Source organism: Channa argus, chromosome 2 (genome assembly GCF_033026475.1).
Source record: "Channa argus isolate prfri chromosome 2, Channa argus male v1.0, whole genome shotgun sequence".
NCBI lineage: Eukaryota > Metazoa > Chordata > Actinopteri > Anabantiformes > Channidae > Channa > Channa argus.
In genome coordinates, this window is record NC_090198.1 from 10138879 (window position 1) to 10159458 (window position 20580).

At 41.5% G+C, this 20580-nt stretch overlaps 1 protein-coding gene and 1 long non-coding RNA gene across 28 annotated transcripts in view; one reads left to right on the plus strand and one right to left on the minus strand.

Moving 5' to 3' along the window:
• celf6 (CUGBP Elav-like family member 6) overlaps positions 1-20580 on the minus strand; it is a 138672-nt gene that overhangs the window by 78093 nt on the left and 39999 nt on the right. The gene's annotated exons all lie outside the window — the stretch shown is intronic.
• Positions 1692-8225, plus strand: LOC137123080 (uncharacterized). 2 transcript variants are annotated; one of them, XR_010913801.1, is made up of 4 exons: positions 1692-1876; positions 2266-2321; positions 2608-2966; positions 7349-8225. It is a non-coding gene; the product is annotated as an uncharacterized lncRNA (long non-coding RNA). The 2 variants fall into 2 exon arrangements; XR_010913800.1 differs by lacking the exon at positions 2266-2321 and having other exon boundaries at positions 1694-1876; positions 7349-8223.

Genomic DNA, 20580 nt, shown 5'->3' on the forward strand with positions numbered 1-20580 from the left:
CACCTCAACCTCAGGGCCTCTGCTAGAGGCCGCATCAAGACTTATTCAGCTAGACACTGCATTCAAAGCTTGCTCCCTTTCATTTGGCTTAACAACTACAGTAGTTCTTGTTTTTCTTTCTTGTGTTGTTTTTCCAGCGATGGTTTTGTATTCAGTTCCTGTGAAAAGAGAAATTTTATTTGAGCATTGATACTAATTTTGGGGTGAAAAGATGCTCTTGTCTGTTTCAGTCTCACTCTATAATTTAAACTAATGAATCAAGATTATTTTTACTCTTAAAAAAATACCTGCAGTTGTTATATTACTTTGCAGCCTGAAAATTAGTTTGTTCTGAGAACGTTTAAGTCAGAAATTACTTCTTTTTGCCCATCCTGTTCCTCACTCGTTCCTCACTTGTAACTTGACCATTTTGTCACATGTCATATTCACACTGTTCAGCTGTTCTCTCTCTCCATAGGTTTGATCCATACACACAGACTTGATTTACCATTATAAAACAACCAAATTGATACCAATGAAAATAGATTCAATTTTCTTTTCTCACTGTCTTTCTTTCTCTCTCTCGCAGCAGTGAGTGTGTTAGTACCAGTGTTTGACAGAATCAGACCATGTCATCAATGAGAGCACAGCGGTGACAATAAGGAGCGACGAGTGAAAGATTATATTGCACACACACATACTGTAGTGGAAACTCGAGACCAACAGTTGTAATTTAGTCAGTTTGTTCTGCACACGCACTCACACACACACACACACACACACACCACAAAATGACTAAAAACAGGAGTAATTTGAAAGGTAACAGCTGTAAAAATTTGTCACTTTCCTCAGGAGTCATCTCCCCTAGTCTCAGGTGTCTGACATGGCAGGCTTGTAGCGGAGGGAAGGAGCTTAAAGAGTGACCTGGGAGTATCCCAGTGAAATGCTTCTAATCAGCCCCGGGGGATAACATCCTCTCTAGGCTCTGGCAGAGCTGGCAGCCGGGGGCAGGCACATGGCAAGTCTGCCAGACTGTCTTCCCAGAGATCAATACCCAGACTCCTTTTTAAAGTGTGACATGTTGAGAGGGAGACGAGGAATTCTACTTCTGAATTCCCAGGGAGGGGAGGTTTTTTTTATGTGATTTTCTGGTGAAATTGCCTGACATACAGCAGGTGGAGAACATCAGTATGTGGTTATGAGTGTTGTGTTTCTTTGGATTGCATCAGCCTTATCTTCATTAAGGAAAGGCGAAGGGGAGGGACGGTGCATGTTCAACGTGTGCACAAACAATGTGACTTGTGTGTCATTGCTAGAGTCAAATCCTGAGTGTAACACCTTGAAACTTGTGTTCATGTCTTTCAGAGTAATAACAATAACTGCATGCATTCTACTATCATTACAGTGTCCTAAACAGATGCAGACCTTTTTTTTTTTTTTTCAAACAGGACACAATTGTTTTTCTAATTGCCCAATGTCAAACACAGTATAGCACCAATAATTTGGTAATAAATATTAAGTAATTTAAATGCTTTGTTGAATAGACAAATATTACCCCTTTTATTTTACTAGCCTCTCTGTTCCTATCTAAGCACTTCCACCTTTAAGAAATGCATTCAGTGATTTATTGCCTTTACAAAGAAGGCTTGTTTTTGTTGACTTTGGCCTCACTGTATCACTGTGTGATAAGCGGTCAGTGCTTTGGTGTTTTGCACTTCACTTCCCCACAATCACATTAAGGTAGTTTTGGCACTACTCTTACGCCACAGGACTGACAGCAGTTCCCCAAATCCCAAACAAACAAGAACAGCCTGTCCTATTAAGACTAGTGCAACAACTGCAAATAATAGAACAACAGAATTTCAGCCGGTGCTCGGGAGCGACCCTGTCTACAGAGGTGGTATTATTTCCATTTTATGCGTGTATCGAAAACAACTGAATGACTCACGAGGTACATTATTACTGCAACTATATGATAATGAATGGCAGTGTCTTGGTCATTTCACAAAAAAATTGATGAAGTCGATGTTTACAGCAGCTAATACACTGCACACAGTAGTCAGGTAAAAAAAAGGCACTGACATCCCCTTCTGCTCTGTTTTTCAACTTCAAATAGGCTCAGTGTTTATCTTTTAAGAGGAAGTGACACATGTTTTGGTCTGCATTGCATTTATCATGCTCTCATTTTTCTGTTTTTTATAAATATTCCATTTGAATTGTAGTTTTAAAAGGTTTTATGGTGGCATAGTTGTGTATTGCTTATACAACCTAGTTATTTTTTTCTAGACAAAAGAAAGAATGGAGGAGAATTTTGGTGTGGTCCAGTATTTGGAACAGCAAATGTAGGTTTTCATTAAATTATTATAGAGTATTTTTCAATACTTCGTTGTGTTTAAAATAATAGTAAAAAATGTCACATTTTTCCATCTTTATTTTTAATTAACTTTTTTTGAACGTGGACAACTTTCAGTCCAGTTTTCAGAATAGTCATGTAAAAGTTCAGTTTTGTGGTTTTAAAAAATAGCATTACAATAGAAATAAACTGCGTGTGGTGAGTTATCAGCCAGAAAAGAAAAAAATTCCTGCTTCTTGCTCAACAATCTGACAGTCATATTTGTTGTCTTACAGTATGTGGCAAACAAGCAACACCCATCTGGCTCCCCAGTAGGCAAACTGTAAAACAGTCTTTGCCAATAGTACCTGTTCTAGGCTCGCTTGTTCCTCTGCATAACTTTCTCTACCATCCATCCCAGCTGACATCTGGCACCGGCTGACTGGGCACAGTTCAGCCCAGCTCGGCTCCATAGCTTTAGGGGAGGTCAGCAACTGGGGGATGAGTGCTGGGGCCGTCAGGGAGGGTGTTCTGCATACTGAGCAGCCTGATTAGGCACAGAAGCACAGAGGAGCTCCAGCCTGAGAGGGCCAGTGGGGAGACAGGCGTGACGGCACACAGCCCTACAGCTTCCTGCTCTGCCACCACTGACCAGGTAACCAATGACAACTCACGGCCCATCTTGCCTCGCACGGGAGACGAATACGTTAAAAACAAAAAATCTCTCTCTACTAAAGAAAAATGTAGACTAAAAATGACTCTGATGAGATTAAGTTCTGTGAAAGACAACTTTCTAATCTGCACCAGATAGTTTACTATGATAGTGGTGTGTAGTTTTATCTCTGTCAGAGGCAAATAAATGACTCGTCTTCTAAAACACTGTCAAGTAAGCGCTGTCTCTATAGTGAAAGTAAATTGATAAAGATAATGAGCCAATGACAAGGCTGGCTCATGTTGAACCCAGCACAGCTGACTGCCCAGAGCAATGCATTCCCTTGCTCTGCCTCCATGGACGCATTGCCAGTGTGACAGCTAATTTACATAATACCCCTCCACTCCACCTAATCACACCCTGCACCAAAAATCATCAGCATCTGCATAGAGCATGCCCAGGTGCATTATGGTAACTGACAAATGTTATCAGGGTAAAAAAATAAAATCAGAGGCACTTAAAGCCGATGATTGGGGAAATTGTTGCTGCAACGCAAGCATAGGATTCATGAAGTGTCCCTGACAGGCACAGATTACTTTTCATTCTCTCTGCTCTGTTTTCTTTTCCCAGTGAGGTGAACACTGGGGGGAGGGAGAGGGGGACTGGAGATGAGGGCTTGTATATAATGGTTCGTATGAAAAATAGGTGTTCGGGGGATGGCTCGGTGGTTTTCTCACATCATTCCCCCTGGCTCATTGTTGTTTGCACTTTGTCAGAGAGGCCTGTCATGCATAAGCATGCACACAAACATGCCAACATACGCAGACACGTGTATTTTTATGCACAGCTATATACTTATACCTGAGCATACACTCGTTAGGGGGAAGAGAAAGCCCAACACCGCCAAGAGCAAGAGAAGGAGAGAAACAGAGCAAGAGCAAGAGCAAGAGAGGTAGAGGGGTCAGCCATCCGCTGAGATGATAATGAAAGAATAATAATAGAGTACAGGATAAAATTACTGAGCTTTACCCACAATATCTTCTCTCATTAGCGCCAGCACTAATGTTGCCGTTTATGCTTGTGTTCTACACCAGCTCCCCCTAATTAGGCGTGGGCTTCTAAAAATAAACAGCAAACTAAATAGTGGCATGAAAGTACATGCAAATCTGTTGATGTACAGGAATAATGGTGGCAGGGTAGAGGAGGGTGGGGATTAGTGTTGCGCTGCAGACTAAAGTAATTGAGTTGGGTAGTGTTGACACTCAGGCGCAGTCACAGTGCCCATGTTGTGGAACGGGCTGCATGCATGTGTGCTACAAGGCTCAGCTGGCGTTTGTTATGTGTGGATGGTGTAACGGTAAATGTGTTAGTTGTGGATAAAAGACTGGAGCGGATTCACAGATACTAATCCCTGCGTTCCTTTGAAAGAGAGGAGCAGGGTGGAGGCTTCTTCCTACGAAACATTGTGGACGATCTGTTGCAACACTTGAGTGGGACACGGCACAGGCTGAGCTACAGTGAGGCACAGGACGTGACACTGCGAAAACAAGGAACGTCAGGCGTCACAACAAGATTGTTTAAACTACATAACATTGGTTCATAAACAACCAATGCTGATCATTTCAACGTAGAGGGACGTGGCTACAAATACTACCGTAGGAAGTCAGCTCACCCTGAGGTGCCATTGCAAACACAATGGAAAACTTATGAGTTCCACACGGAAAGAAAGAGGGCAGCTTCTTTAGCTGTCAGGACACAGTGCTAACCGCCCAGCCACTGTGCCGCTCTCCTGTGTAATTTTATTGAGATGAATTTACCATAACAAAGACTTTGAAGCCTTACAGAACAAAATTCAAATTCAGTAGCTCTCAAATAAAATCCAATATAAATGAAAATGGGGTTGGGTGTTGACAGTTTTATGATATGTGGGAGATAAGGTAGAAAATACAGTGGCTTAGAGCCATTTTCACAGCAAAGTGCCTGTTTAAGCACGACAGGGGTAAAGTAGGACCAGGCTCATCTTGATAATTCCTTTCTTAACCTTGTCACTCCAGCCTTAGGATTTAACGGAATTCTTGATCTTTTGACACTGCCTTGGTTATGTTTTTTTCCTTTGGCATTTATCATATGTGTTTCACCTTCAGTGAAATTGATTTATTTTTACCCCACTATCGCTTCAGGGTAGATGTTTGTACTGTGGGGAGCAGTTGTAACAGGGGGGAGTGAATAGCTTAATTGTGATGCTTCAAACACTGGCAATAATGTAAATTAAATAACTGTATTAAAGATGGATAGTAATTGCTAACGTTGGTAACTTTTGGGCCGTTTAATGCTATTTTTAAAGAAAAGACATTTAGGGAAAATATGTCCATATCATCACGGTGCCATAATTATACATACATGTACAACAGCACTATGTATGTATACATTTCATTATGTAGTACTGTCTCAAGGTACTCTAAAAATAAATAATAATACTAATAAAAATATAATAATATAATAAAAATAATACTCTAATTTTGAGAAGAGTAAAGTAAAAAACAAAATCTATTTAAAACATACAAATATACAAGTATACAAGTGAAATCCCAAATGTTTATATCTCAAAGTAAATAATACATGAAAACTTGATGCCAATTTCATCTCAAGTGTCTATTGAAATAAATGTGCTTTCCTTTAGTTAAACAAACAAACAAAAAAAGATGGTGTCGCAAAAGGTTTAGTTTCTTTACATTACCTGTATTTATTCCACACGGTTCCACACGGTATCCACCTGTATTTATGACTTATATATGAAACAAATTATATTTTTGATTATTTGATGTCCACTAAAGTTCTACAACATATATGTAAATAACTTTTACATTCAATGTTAGAGACAACAGAGACTGAGTCAACAACTAAAAAAAAGTCTCACTGCATTTCTTTAAAGCGAGACGAGGCAAACTAGAACTACACGTTGAAAATGAGTCTATCCCTACTTTGCGTCTCTGGTACTTTAAGAGTGCACTTGGCTGTGAAAATACCTCTAATCCAGTGTAGTTTCCACCTTATCTCCTGCATATCATAAAGCTGTCAACATCCCAGTCAATTCTCATTTATATTAGATGTTATTTGAGAGCTATTTAGTTTGAATTTGTGTTCTGAGAAATGTCACCGGAGGACACCAAATCTTTGTTATGGTAATTACAGCTCAGTGAAATTATGTAGATGAAACAAACGAATGGACCAAAGTTTCAGCGAGCAAAGCACTTGGGAAAATTCAGCATTTTCTAGTTAGTAATCTTAGAAGAGAGGATACAGCTTAATCGGAATTCAAATGAAAGCAAAGAATGAAATGACAAAAGAATGAAACTGAATGAAAATGGTCGGAAGCTTTCTGCCAGGGAAATCTGTGACAACCAAGACAGAGAAAGACTGAGAAAAATCACTCAGTGTGATAATAGCTAACATGTTCTTTCACCAGTCAGGAACAACCATCTTTTCATATCAAAGCAAACATATATTTTTTTACAAATCTCACATGGGCCAAGAGGGTAGTTGAAACTTCTGATGGGTGAACTGTTCTTTGTAGATTTACCACCGGTGTTACTCATTTATCTGTGTAAAAGCAGTCTCACTCTTTTGTGGTGTGTTAAAAGAGAGAAGTGTGGTGACTAATTTCTGCCTTGAATTCAGTCCATTTGGCCTCAGTTCCAGCTATTATTGCAGCTCTGAGTCACAAACCTCCAGACCCGAGGCTGTCAGCAAGAGCACCCTCCTGGTGGGGGAGGTGTTCAAACACACTGACAAGTAGGCATACATACAGTACATGTACTTGTAGTCACACACACACACACACACACACACACACACACACACACACACACACACACACACTTATATTTTCAAACTTTTGCACCATCACACACATATGTACACAATCTCTCTGCCTTTCTCTGTCTCTTTCTCTCTCTCACACACACAAACATGCAAGTTCACTTCGCCAGGAATCTGGTCTTTTTATAGAGTGGCTGTGCGTTGGTGTGGGCGGCAGTATGGCCGTGCTGTTTCACCCAGCTCAGACTGGATCTCAGATCAATATCCTGTCCCCTGCTGGCCAGCTAGTTCAAGGTGGACAGACAGCTTCTGAAAACCTGTCCTTGTGGTTTCATGTCTGTCTTCTCATAATAGAAAAAAATGGGTGCTGTTTATCCTGTGCTAACACAAGCCACACAACATCTTTACATCTATTGTTTGAGAACCATAACTTTGTATATCTTGCTTATGATGTTAATCTTGGTTTCCATGCTTACATTATGCATTTGTTGCACTGATATTAAATCATTGTGAATCTGAAGTGTAGCTCTCTTGTGCTGACACATGCTTTTGGCTTTTCCCTTCAGGGGTCACCACGACAGAATGTGTTCCGCACATTGATTTGACATGAGTTTTACGCCGGATGCCCTTCCGACCTCAACCCTCCCCGCCAAACCCTTGGTGGCTGGGCAGGGCCACATCTGGTGGGATTCAAACCTGCAGACTTCTGCATCCCAACCCAATGTTCTACTACTGAGCCAACAGGCCCCCCTTTTTTGTGCACAAACACACAAACATACACATGAAAACAATGTGCTGAACTCAGTTACAAAGTTAAGTGTGCTTCTTCAGCTGGTGTTGTTTGTTAATGCAGTTTGTTTCTGCTTTGGTGGTATTATTATCAATGTGTGGTGATGTGTGGTAAAATATGTCACTTCTTTCACTTCCCCCATGAATCACATTGTAACTAGAACATCTATCTTACAGATAAATGGTTTAATGTTGTTTGTTAATTATAGTGTCTTTGGCAGCACTAAATTAATTCTCAGACATCACAGTGTTGATATGCATGTATAAAGCTACATCTGTGCAAAAATATCAACCTTAGGAGAAAAGACTGAGGAGAACCATGACTTGTGGTGGTGTCAAATAAAGCAGGGGCAAATGTCACAAGGACAACAATAACCATTATCAGGGGAAACTTGTTTTACTGTATGTTCTAGGGCACTCACGTGGTAGAATAAAATCATTATTCACAACGCATGGAGGATTTATTGTCCTTTTCATACTGTGCAAAATTATTATGACAGCGCAGCTATTAATGGAAAGAAATCAATTTTTATTATTCATAAATTAATTTATTGTACTCCAGTACAAAAACCATTTGGGTAGTTAAAGACATTAAAACAGTGGTTACAAATTGGTTACTCCATCTAAGATCACCCCACCCAACCTATTTTTGAATAGACTTTTGAAGATGAAAAATGTGGTAAATAAGTATTGTATTTAAATATTTAGAATTTATTGCCTACATTTACACCTTGTGGATGAGGATGAAGTGCAATAGTTGCCTAAAACAGTAAAAAAAAAAAAAAAACCTTTGGTAAACATTTGACTTGTTTTCCAATTAAATAGATTTTCAATAAAAGTCCTAGACCTCTGTACCATGACGTTTTCCAGTTGAGCCCATCAGACAAAGATTTAGTACATGGCTTTCAGCTTCATTACACAAATGCTCCTAAGTCCATCTACTTATCCTAAAGACATTTCATTTTGTATGAAGTACATTTGAGGTTGTCAATAAGGCATCTGAGGCTAACCTTAAATCTCAGTATGGGTTGAGGTTTGGTGCTGTAGATTGTGCAGCTAAGCTAAGCTGAGCTCTCTATGGCTACTTGGGCCTCATCACCACCTTGTCAGCCCCTGACGACTCTTCATGATCAAGGTGACTTATGGGGGAGTGTCCACCACTATGACATTGCGGTCAGGATCTCATTCCCTGACAGATTACTGTGCTGGACAAGCTGCCACTTGCAGCAGTGTGGCTGTGATGTCTCTAATAATTGAAGTGCTCAAAGGTGGATGGGTTGGACAGATGAAACTCCAGTCAATGGATCAATAGTGTAATCGTGAGCTCCAGGTGCTAGAGCTAAATGGGCCAGGTGGACAGGGCCTGAGCAGAATCAAACTATGAAATGTCACAATGCCATCTGTGTCCATATTCTGTTCATTTTGTTTCAAATCTATTTTTCACACATCTGTATTTGCCATTATGGGAACGAACGAGCCACATGGGCTCCAGGCAAGGTACTGTAAGTGATGTACAGAAACTGACTGCCTAAAAAAATATACCTTTACAAACAGTATGACAGCTAATATCTTCTAGGCAGTATGTGGCATTTATAGGAGTATTGGTCGGGTTTAGCCTTTGGGATCTGCTATGACTGTTTTATCTCCCCTGTCCAATTTCACTGATATAACCATCTATTTGCCTATCTTCTTCCTGGCAAATAGACAAACACACTGCTCCGCATTCATTGTGTGGCGATAAACAGAATTCATAATCGTCACTCACGTTGCTCACAAGTCAATTTCTATGACTTTATCAGCAGGAAAACACGCAGAAGGTTTGTTCATGGGCTTAATTGAATAGGAATGGCTGAGCCCAGCGTCACGCACACAAAGTCATTTTCATATCGCTCAAATGTCAGCAGCCGATAAGGTGACAGGCTGGTCTGGCTACCTGTCAAGCCTCCCAGTGACATATACCACTAAGGAAAGCACCCTGCGCACAGCATTAAAAAACAACTTCAGCACAGAAATCAGCACCAGAATCTTCTGTATTCACCTTCTATAAAAGTATATGTTTTTCTTTATGTCAGTGATGAAGTGTTACAAATTTTTTCAGGCAGATGTTTGGAGGAACAAAAATAACAGCACCTACAACAAGACCCAGTGCAAATGGACAGTGCAGGACAAACAATGGGTTCCACGCTATAAATATCAATTTATAAACATCTCAATCAATTAGAAGAGCATTCAGGCGGCCCAGCAGGCAAAGATTAGAAATACTGGCTGTGCAGTTTGCACAAATGGAGGTGTGCATAGGGACAGCGACTGTTACAATATGTGGAGATGAGAATAGCAAGATGGCTCAGTGTGTGAGAGACAGAGAAGATGATTTCTAATCTTTGAAGGTTTTGCAAGAAGGAGAGGCTCAGCTACTGACAGAATATGGGCCTAACCAACTTAACGTAGCTCTACCACAAGCCCCTACTTGTAATTTGCACTAATCAATGCTTCAGGTTGTAAAAAAAAAACATTGTCCCTGTCCTTTGATGATAATAGTTTGTTTGATCGGACAGACAAATTATTACATTTGACCTGCAACGATTTCCTGATGCTTTTAGCCTGGACCACCTGTCAGAATAGGCTTAGTTTGTTATGTCACCAATATGACAGGCAACAAATTATAAGTACAGAATGTGCAGGAGTGAGAACCATAATAGAACGAGCCTAAGCTGACAATACAAAAGAGGTGCACTAGAAAAGGAAATGAAGAGGTAGGGGAAGAAGGAACTGACAGGGTCATATTAAGATAAATGCCAGATGCTGGAGGCCCGAGTTGTTGCCGGACTCTAAGAAGAAAAAACACACAGTGTATATAAAGGAGACTGCAACAGTGAGTTAGAAAAGAAAGCAAGAGAGGGATAGAAGCCCTATCCACGATGGATAGGAAGCAATACAAAGGTAAAGAAAGAAAGTCAATCCAGGGAGAGGGTAAAAAGTTAAAGCAGAAACGGGGAAGTAGTGAGAAAGAGAAATAGCCAATTAGCAGGAAGCCAGCAGGTGTGCTTTCTCTCTGGAGCCCCCCCTTCCCTTTCCCCCATCCTTGGTACGGGGTAGTGGGGTGGGCTAATGCTGTGCGGGCCTTAAAAAGCAGTGAGTTGCTATGGCAACCGCCTGGCATGCTCTGTCTCCAGGGAAACGGAAATGTCACAGCTTAAGAGGTCTCACAGAAAGCAAGTGAGGAAGAGAGAAGCTGAAAGAAAGGCAGGAAAAAAACGGTACAGGTAAGTGTGAGGAAACACAGCGACAGGATCGATGCATTAGCCCTTATCTTTGTAGCAAGGAAGTCACATTATCCATGGAGTTTCTGTACAATCAAATCACTCATCTGGCATTGTACTCCAATCCTCCTACTCCCACTTTTACTTAGTTTGCAACCTGAACACATGACTATATAGATAGGGATTTGGTGACAGAACCTGAAATGCATGTTGCCCTCAACTGAGCACAATACAGCCCATTTCCAGGGCTTTAAGAGCTAATCAACCTTAATTTATTTAATCAAATATTTACTGTCATGAGCAGCCGAGGAGCCTGAGGGTGTGGTGGGAAAGCTAAAGTCTGCATTGGCAGCGTGTGGTGAGGGTGAATGTGACCGGCGTTTGCTGCTGAGCTATGGACTGACCCTCCAAATCACACATTAGCCAGGGCCGACTAGCTGAAAGCCCATTAACCTGAATGGCCGCTGATTGCTCCACTATTAACACAGTCTGACTCCTCTCCTCCAGGGCCATACCCACTTACACAGGTGCTTCAACACCCCTCAAGGTCTTGGCTTAATCAGGGTAAACAAATGTTGTTTCTTTGTCATTGCAGTCCCACTTTGTTTGATGTATGCCACATATTACAGCTTTAGTCACTCCCAGTTTTCTCCCTCAATTTTATTTTTTATTTATTTAGTAATTGTGTCCATCTGGCATAATTGACCTTTTGTGTGTAGCCTGTCGTTATTCAAAAAAGGTTGTTTCCAATTGTAATGGAAAGTCACAGAAGAAATGAAAGGTGTGTGTATACGTGTGTGGTTTTTGTGTGGGTTTGTGTTAGCGAGAGGACAGTGGGTTCTTAGGGAAAGGAGATGGCCAGCTAAATGGAGCATTTCTCCAGCATGCTGCTGCGTGCCTGAGAGTGTGGCCTGGCTATGCCTAATTTATTTCCTCTTTTGTCGTTGTTGTCTCCATTCCTCGGTTGATTAAACCAACCTCATGCAGCTATGCTCAACAAATAGCCTAATTGAGTACGACCTTGGCAAATGATATATCAGCCCTATCCTCCAAAAAAACACCACCTGCACCAGACGCCCACCTCCCCAGCCCATCGCTCTGCAGGCCTCCGCACCAAGCACAAAAAACATAAACAGGGGATTCGCCTCCTCAGCCAAAGTCATTTCTTGCACGACCTTTCCTACAAATCACTGCGATGACACAGGGCTGGATGGATCACTGAAATGGCACACATTTGTATCACTTAGACCTTTCATCAGATGCAAGGAGATACTCATCTATTATTCCCCCTTCCATTTGCAACTTTTACCCAACAGCCTGCGCATGGAAAGCAAAATAAGTGAACAAAACATTCCCATCTCTGCTCTACACAGCAGCTGCACCAGGCTTAAGTAGTACAGAATTCTCATTAAATTTCCATCTCGTCTCTGTGTTTAGATGGGAGCTGGAATGAGGGAATGAGGGGAGTGTAGGGGGGCTGGTAGTTTGTGTTCAAAGGGGTCTGCTGCGGAGAATCTGATGGCTCTCTCAGTGAAGTCTCTGGTGGGATCTCTTACAGGATACAGATGCCTGCTCCAAGATGGCTTCATACCTAATGAGTCTGAGCTCCAGCAGGGCTGCACACAAAGCAGTGCTGCCCTCGATTCTCTGTTTGTTTGCCACTGCCGGCCCCACCCTCGTCTCGCTCGCTCGCTCGCTCACTCAGCACTGAGCAATGCGCCTGCCCACAGCTAGTGTGTGACACTGATGTGTTTCTCAGGAGGGATGCGTATCCTGCAGGTAAACACCTGGAGGCTGAAAAATCACCCTCCAAAAGCAGGCGACAGGCGCTGTGTTGTAGCCAGGGACTGTTAACAAAGTGAGACTCGTGCCTCTGCCAGTCTTCGTGCCTGCTTCGGCCTCGGTTTCGCTACTTGGACCAGAGGACCGGGGTCTGTGTGATGGGACAGGGTGAGGGTAAATGTCTTAGGTACTCATCTGTGTGTCCTTCAAGATTGATTTTGAGACCCTGTGCAACAAGTAGTTGGCAGTAATCATAATTTACTGTAACAATCTGTGATGAGAAAAATACATTATGAATAAGATAACCACTTACTTCTACTGGATATGGGATGGGAGCGAGGTTTGTTTAATGTGTTGATTCCTCACACCTTGTTAATAAACTACTAACAGTTGCATGTTAAAATAATGACTCTAATCAGAAGAGGTCAGGTCAACAGTTTATGTTCTACTTCATAAGGGATTCATGTTCAAAAAACAATTCAGGTCATTTCATTTCATTTCATTCATCTGACACTTCAGGTCTGCATCGTCATACGTGTGTGTGTGTGTGTCTTTGTGTTTGTATGAGAGGGAGCCCAGGCTGTGGTGACCTCTACCAAATACATAGAGGATACAGAGGCTTTGTAAATGGTAGCTCTTCCTTCCACGTCCCTCAGAGCCATGCTGCATCTGGCCTGGAGCTAGGATAGGGGTGTTGTTGATAAAAATAGGTCACACTGCCAATAAACAGCCTGAGAGAATGGCAGAGAGGTTACCATGTCAAGGAGAAGAAATAGATGGACGTTTGTTTGTCTATCATCCTTGTCTTGTCGGGAGATTAGGGAAGAGTTGTTGGGAGGAAGAGAGAAGTAAGAGAATTCTGTTCTATTCCCTTCTCCTGCCATTCTATTGCCATTGAGGTCAGACATTGTTTTCAATACTTGAACTCTCCACTGCTGATAAGTTAAAAGCATCCACTTTTAAAAATCAAATGGAAAGATCACAGTGGGGGGTGACGCATACTGTAGTTCATTACATTTTCACTTTAGAGCTCTTTGACGAGCTTTGAGCTTAGAGGGTTTGTGAGAAAAAGTCCCTCAAGACCATGCACACAAGACAAACAGCAGGGGGTGTCTATGTTCGCCAGTCAGGGATTAATGCATACTGCACTAAAGGCCCCATACAGCCACAGCCCTCATGCCATTATAAGCCTGCCTCGAATGAGCCATCGTCACATAGATAGTGGCTGTCCCAAGATACAATGACTTTAATCAAAGCCTGTGAAGAGCCAACAGTCACTGGGGACAAGTTTCATTGGAAGTTAAGTTATAAGAATGAGGAAAGCATGCAATCGCAACTCCTCCCAGATGCGGCACAGGGATTAAATAGCAAAAAAGTGGCAAAGATGGATGGAGTGAAAAGTACGTTTCCACATGCCACTCCCCATCTTCACCTCAGAGACCTGTCTTGATAGGGGGCCTATCCAGCTTATTTAATGGGAGCTTTCATTTATTGACTGACTGACTGGGAGCATTTAAACAGATCTCAGTTTTTGCCCCTCTGCATGCCTTTGTTCCCTTTTAAGGCAGCCCCCCCTTCATAATGGTCAATCAGCTGATAATTTTAAAGTGCCCCACATCACTGTCAGTCCATACCAGAAGGGAATCACCAACACAAGACGCTAATATTGTATTCATTTCACCACTTCCCTGCAAATTTGCCAGTGTATTTATTCAAAACACTACCCTTGGTTAACAATTTACATATGGCCAATATCACAAGACTTCATTAGATAAATAATCTGGGATCACATCTCTCCTCAGATGTTTGTAAATCCAATTATTGGTTTATCAAATTGGATTTCACTGTTATTATTTTTTATTTTTCAGGGTGTGGTGCCTAGCAGTAGGATGATGAAATTGGTGCAGTTTAATATCAGTGCTGCTGATGAATGTGTTTGGTTTCATCACTGCAGCTGTAGACAGTCCAAAGGGCAGGCACAGTGCTCTGGAGCACGGGCCACTGCTGGGACGACTTGTGCGTTAATCATATTAGAGCTCAGCTCCAAGGTGTGCAGAGGACATTTGCACACAAGGAAATGTGTGTAGGACAAAACTGAGGCAAGGCAGCACCTCAAGCCACTGCAGGGATGCTAACAGTGCTGCACAGACAGGATTGTTGTGTTTACTGTTTAAAGCCGCAGAGAGATTATAACTTTCTACGGGGAGCGTAATTAGCCGTGAAGCATCAAATAGAGAACAAAGAACACAACATGAAACTGCCTCTGATGCATATCCTTGAACTCTCAACGAGGAGATGACATCTTTACAGAATAAAAAGATCCCACATCTTTGTCTCTCTTGTCCTCTGATCTCCTCTCTTTGCACTACCATCTACGTGTTTTCAAAATCAAAACAAAGAAAACAGAAAATGGATGATTCTCAATAGAGCCAGCCTGATAAAATAGTTTTTTTTCTCTTGAAAGCAGGGAGAGAGTGGCAGTCCCCAGAGTACCTGTGTCCACTCTGAGTGATTCTCTAGCATCCATGTTCTCTGGGGATGCACTGTTGATGAAGCACAGGAAAGGGAAGCGAGAAAAAAAAATATCCAAGAAAATTAAAAAGCTTGTTCTTCATTCTTCTCTTCTCTCATCTTTGATGCTCCTCTGGTACAACGGGTTTTCTCTTTGTCTTTGTAGCGCCATAAAAATAAAAACGTGAGGAGAAGCAGAGAAAAATGAAGCACCCTAAGGTGCAAAGAGAAGATAGGAGTAAACAGGGGAGCACTGGGGCTGTTTTCATACAAACAGATAAGCCAGAGAGAGGATGTGAAACATGTTGTTAATGTGGTGCCTACAGTACAACCTTGCCCTAATATTTCCCGGAGTCTGAATGCTTGTGTTTTGTCTTGCATACACGTGTGTGCATGAGAAATAACTATCTGGTGACCCAAGCTGACCTATGCATAAAAAAGAAGTTCTTCAAATAGATGATGGGAATTAAATAGCTTGTCATTTAAAAGTCCCCGAGAGTGAATGTGGTGAGCAAGAGGACACACAGGAAACAGACATGGTGCAGACTAATTGCCTCGAAATGTTAACAGCGCTCAACTGTTGATTTTTACTGCAGTAGATTTTGTCCCCGGACTGCAGAAAATGTGAAGTGAAACATCATTATCATAAAAACAAGAGTGAAATTATATAATTCAGAAGAAGAAAAGATGATAACCCTCTAATGTTCATATTATCTAAATACCTCCTCTCTGCATGTATCTGTTCTTTGTAATTGTAAGGTTTACCTGACAATAGGGTTAATGCAGATACTGTAGCAGTTTTACAACTACAAATCGGGGGGGCTTCAGTGCATCACCTCGGAAGGTCGATAGGCTAGTCAGACCAAGCCATAGCAGCAACAACATCAATTGGACAGAACAGTAAAACAGCATCGTAAAGGATTCGGGCTGGGAATCAAACAGGGACAATGAGGCAAAGCACATGACAGCAAATGGGAAAAAGTAGCGTAAACTCAGTGAAGAGAGTCTTTCACTGCCACACCGTACTGTTACACACACAAACATAACACAATTTAAAAAAAAAAAAAAAAACACGCATCCACATCCAATGCTTTCTGTTGGATTTTTAATCTGTCACCAAATTTAATAATTAAAATAGTTGACAGTCAAGACAGTGGAAGGGCAGAACTTAAAAGGACCTCTCTCACGCAAAACTACAAACTGGAAATTGACAAGAATTAATTATGTTTTGAATCCGACATGCATAACTACAGTATAGACTTATTAAAGTGTTAACACAGTAACCTGTTTGCAAACAGCAGCAGCTTCATGCTATGGCGTCTCCTGGTGCCTGAGGGTGTTTTTCCTACAGACATTTCAGTTTCTCCTGCCTTGGGGAGAGAGGGAGTGAGGGACATAACTGTTGGTGACAAACAGCAGGGAACAAGTCCAGGAGTATGGCCCACAAATGCCTCTACCCCTAAGCCCCCCTCCTCCATGTCCTTCACTTGTCAAACATCTATACAGCTTAGGGGCCACATACCAAGAGAGGCTTACAACATGAATCCTTTGCTTTATCCCAATCCTGAAAATAAAAAGCCAAAATGAAAACACACCTTTTTCATTATTTTTTTCTCAATTCAAGTGCTTTCCAGCCGACTAAAATTCATATTTATGCTAATATGCGGCACCTCTTTCCGCCTCTGCCTCGCATGGGAGATGGGAGCCAAGTTAGAATTAATGACATTGCATTGGCGGTAATGTTTGCCGCGTTTCATTAGCTGGTATATCTTTAATTTCCAATAAACACAGTAATTAGGGGAGGTATCCGCAGAGACGGGCCCTGGCAGGCTGCTGCTGTGGTAACAGCTGTAACCAAATCTGCACAGAGGTAACAGCAGTCAAGGAGGACTTTCAGCTTAACCAAATCCTGCCTCGCAGTGGGAAGGGCCTCAATTCAATTATATGAAAATGAAGCCCACCACAGATATCAGCCTGGCCCTTCATGGAAAAGCGAGGAGAAGGGGAAGAAGCATATGCATGAGCAACTGCAGAAAAAATGGATCCATCTAATACAGTCTTATATCACAACTGGATTTTTTTTTTTTTGCACTTGTATTAAAATCAAACTCTGACATAAATATCGACTTTGATTTTACTGTTTTCTCTTTAAACCCTATTTCAAAGCAGAGTCTCTTTGCTTCATCATTCAAAAGTCTACTCTTTCAAAGAGCACTTAAGAGGGAGGAGAAAACATTCAGAGGATGTTCCAAAAAGCAGCCCCTAACATATTACGCAGTCTCTTGCTCACTGTGAGCACAAAGGGCAGGCGGATGGATTAATCCTACACATTATAGTCAAAGGACTAGTGAGACTCATGTACAGAGAGGCAATTTACCATCCTGACCTTTCAATCTTTAAAATGTTTCACATATCGCTCCCCTTCCCCCACGCACATGCTTTTGAATGCCCTCCTCCAATGCAAGCGTCGCATCATCTGAGGATTTCTTCATCTCAACGTGACTTGATGAACAGAGTGAGATAAAATTGGAGGAAGAAAGAACATAAGGAAGAGTAAAGGGAGGCACTAGATAGGAGATATAATGATAGAGACAAAAAAGTGAGAATTTCTCCCTGAGAAAGGATATGGGCCAGGTAACCGAGAGGAGAACTACTGTATAATGGAAGCTGACACTGCCTGCATTCCCAGTTCTGACCTCCCAGTCACACTGTCCTGTTTATTTAGAGACAAACAAATAGTGAAACCACAAGGAGCTAATAGGCTGTGCTAGGTAGTCAAACTCAATCACCCAAGTGGAAAGCAAGGATGCTGAACACAAGCTGAATGGTACTGATCTCACAAGATCTGTCGGGCCTGAGATGTGTTACCCAACCGTCCTGGGCATTAGAGGCATGACAATGTTTTACCTTTATACAAAACCTTTACGGCAATTAAAACACTTTTTTTTCCTGTAGACTTGACGGTGCTAATGCTGAATACTGAATACTTCTCTTTTCTCATTCATTTTATCAGTTGTGCACTTCTCTATATTTTTCACTAGCCTGTTTTCCTCTTCTTCACACCACAGACCCCTTTAGGTTGCTCAGTTTCTATTATTTTGTAAAATTGACATCTACGTTCCACTTCTTGTTCAATCTCAAATCCACCTCTCCCCCTTCTCTTTCTCCTCCAAGCACTATTTGTCTCACCAGTATACCATGATCAGACAGGCTATGGAAAGGTCATAGCTCACTGGGGGTTCCTGGCAGTCATCCTGACATGATGCCCTCCATAGGATTAGAAATTGCATCCAGGTTATTGGGGGGCCTGTTGTCTCCCTGAAGCCCCAAGCCCAGTCTGGTCTCCCAGCAAGTGGGATCGTTAATGTCAGACATCTTCATTTCCCCAGTAATGACCTACTCAACTTTTTGACTCTGTGCTGCGCTGTGATTAGCGACAGTGGCTTACCACTCCAGTTCAGACTTTGCACAGCAGAACAATAAGAGTTGACGTCTCCATCTGCTGCTATGAATTAGTGCTGCTGCCTTCCTTCACTCACCTCACTGAGAGATCCACACGTAAGGGAAGAAGAGCTCACTTTTGCACCCTAAGTCTGAAAGCAGTGGGCTCAAGCTGGGTCTTTTCACCCTCCCATCTCAGTTGATCTTTGGGTGAGCATATGGCCTGAGAGTCAAGAAAGTGCAGTGTCTCGGCAGGCTGGATTAGGGATGGAGTAACAGGCTGCGAGGGAGTGGTGATGGGCACTTTGGCTGGAGCATGCTGTAATCTACCCAGCAAAGCAGAGCACAGATGCTGGGCCAGGCAGGGAGGCTCACTCCTCGTTAAGGGTCCATTACAGAATAGACCTCGTTAAAGAAACACCACTGTGAGGAGAGACCATCCCATAGATGAGCAAGAACAGAAAGGAGAAGATTTAATTAAATAATGAATTAACTGACGCACCATTTTCAGAGTGATCATATGTCCATTTCTTTCAATAAAGACCCAGCAAGATTCAACCACCTCAAATGCAATATAGTAAAAATCACTTTTGGTTTTATAAACTTTCTCCTATAGTTTCTGTCAGGGACCTTTGACTGGCTTATTTAAGAAAATGCTTCTGGTTAGCAAAGTGAAGAGATGTGGCAATGTAAGGGAGAGAGAGAGGCCTGAGGAATTCTGCTCAATTGAGCACTGGGGAGGATGTTAACATGGGGCCCTGGTACCTCTGCCACAATGAGTTAGCCTTACTTGATGTTTCAGTGTTGATTAAGAGACAGGGATGGGAATAGGTTTCAGCTCTGTTTAGTGAAGGAGCAGGGGATGCAGACTGGGGCAAGCCATAGTGATGATGATGTTGACTCATGTCAGTCTGTACACTACAAAAAATGTTTTACTAAACTGTCATTCAATACATCACAATCATAATATCATCAAGAGCAAAATGCTGAGAGGTTTTCAGCCTGCTGTTTTATACCATTCAAGACATCTATTGTTGCTAATAGAAGATGAAAGTTGATTGATTCATCATAAGGTGTGTAAATGGGTTGCCACATGCAAGTCACATCCTTGAAACCTTTTTTGATATCTATTGCCCTTCAGATCAGTTTGAAAGAAAATGTAAACACAGAATTTAATTTATTAATTTGTTTATTAAAAAGATTGGCTTTTTACTGCTATTCACTAATATTTTACTAAAAGTGATTTCTCTGGAAATGTAGCCTATATCTATATGTATACATAAACACACACACACACACACACACACACACACACACACACACACACACACACACACATATATATATATATATATATATATATATGTATGTATGTATGTATATGTATATGTATATGTGTATATATATATATATATATATTCTTAAAAAACATACAGACAGACAATCTGACTATTTTCCACTGCAATTATGAAATAATATAAGACGACGATGATGATGATGAAAAAAAATGAACCAATCAAAGTGACTGTATTGGAAGTTATGCCACCCAATAACCACATGGTTATCATATTCACTCATTTTGACAACAATAGCATTTAACAGAATGCAATTCAATACTATTTCATAATGACATTTTCTGCGGTGTGGAAGCTGGAAGATATTCTCTAGAGAAGCACATAGGCTGAACTCATGTAAGGAAGATTTTTCCTCTCCCTCTTTTTCACTGTAACAATCTCCCTGAGCATTTCATACCTGCATATGCTCCTGCTTAAAGCACCACTGAGATTTATGCCGTTGTCAGCTCACAAGGGTGCAATCAGGAATAAAGATCCCATAAACCCCTCTGATGTGTCCACAGGTACAAAAACACTAGGTTATTGCTGATGGTGGATAAAAACCGCGTAACTAACTGTAGTTTTGCTATTTATTTTCTTTTCTTTTCTTCTTTGAAGTGGAGTCTTACATTGTTATTATTTGAGTGAGTTTCATCATCCATTAACTGTTGAATTCTGATT